This window comes from Olea europaea, chromosome 13 (genome assembly GCF_002742605.1).
Source record: "Olea europaea var. sylvestris chromosome 13, O_europaea_v1, whole genome shotgun sequence".
Taxonomy (NCBI): Eukaryota; Viridiplantae; Streptophyta; class Magnoliopsida; order Lamiales; family Oleaceae; genus Olea; species Olea europaea.
The window spans coordinates 1,289,804-1,290,941 of record NC_036249.1 but is presented as its reverse complement, the minus strand read 5'-3'; positions in this window follow the sequence as shown (position 1 = coordinate 1,290,941).

The following is a 1,138-nucleotide window of genomic DNA, read 5'->3' as shown; positions in this document are numbered from 1 at the left end:
ATTTTTTAAAATTTCTTTTTTCTTCATATTATAAATAATTTTTTTGATTTAAAATTCTTTTTTATTTTACAATAAAATGCAATTTTTTCAATCTTAATTAAATAATATTTACTTTTAATTTTAATTATTACAATTTAATTTAAAAACTTTATAACATTTTTTGTCTATTTTTATATTTATTTTAATTTTAATTATTTCAATTTAACAAAACATTACAATAACCTTTTTTGTTTCTTTTTATTTTTCCCTATAATTTTTTTGTTGTTGTTTAATTTGCCAAATAATTCAGTTTTTTTTTTTTTTAAATTTGTTTTGTTCATAATGCATATAATTTTTTCGATTTAAAAAAATTCTTTCTAATTCTTTTCTTTTTATGATAAAACTTAGTTTTTTTTAATTTTAATTAAATAATATTTATATACTTTTTATTAATTTTCATAACTTTATTTTATTTTATTTTTATTTTATTTTTTTGAAATTGTTTTAAAACTTCTTTTTTCTTCATATTACAAATAATTTTTTTCCATTTAAAATTATTTTTAATTATTTTCGTTTTATCATAAAACGTAATTTTTTAAATTTAAATAAATAATATTTATTTTGAATTTTAATTATTTCAATTTAATTAAAAACTTTACAATAACTTTTTTTTGCTTTTTTTCTTGTCTGTAAATTTTTTTGTTCTTTAATTTAATAAATCATTTAGTTTTTTTATTCGTGTTGGTATAAAATGATAGTTACAAACTAAATAATTTAACAAATTAAAAAATAAAAAAAATGGCAGACAAAAAAAGGAAAAAATTAAAAGCAAAAACAAAAAGAAATATAAAAAAGTTATTATAAATTTTTTAAATTAAATTGAAAAATAAATATTATTTAATTAAAACAAAAAGAATTAAAAAAATTATTTATAGTATGAAGAAAGAAGAAATTTTAAAAAATATATAATAAAAACAAAATAAAAGAAAGTTACGAAAATTAAATAAAAATGTGTAAATATTATTTAATTAAAATTAAAAAAATTGTGTTTGATATTTAAAAGAAAAGAATTAAAACGATTTTTATTTTTATTTTTGTTACAACATGAACAAAACAAATTTAAAAAAAATGAAACTAAAAAAAAAAAATGAATGTTGGA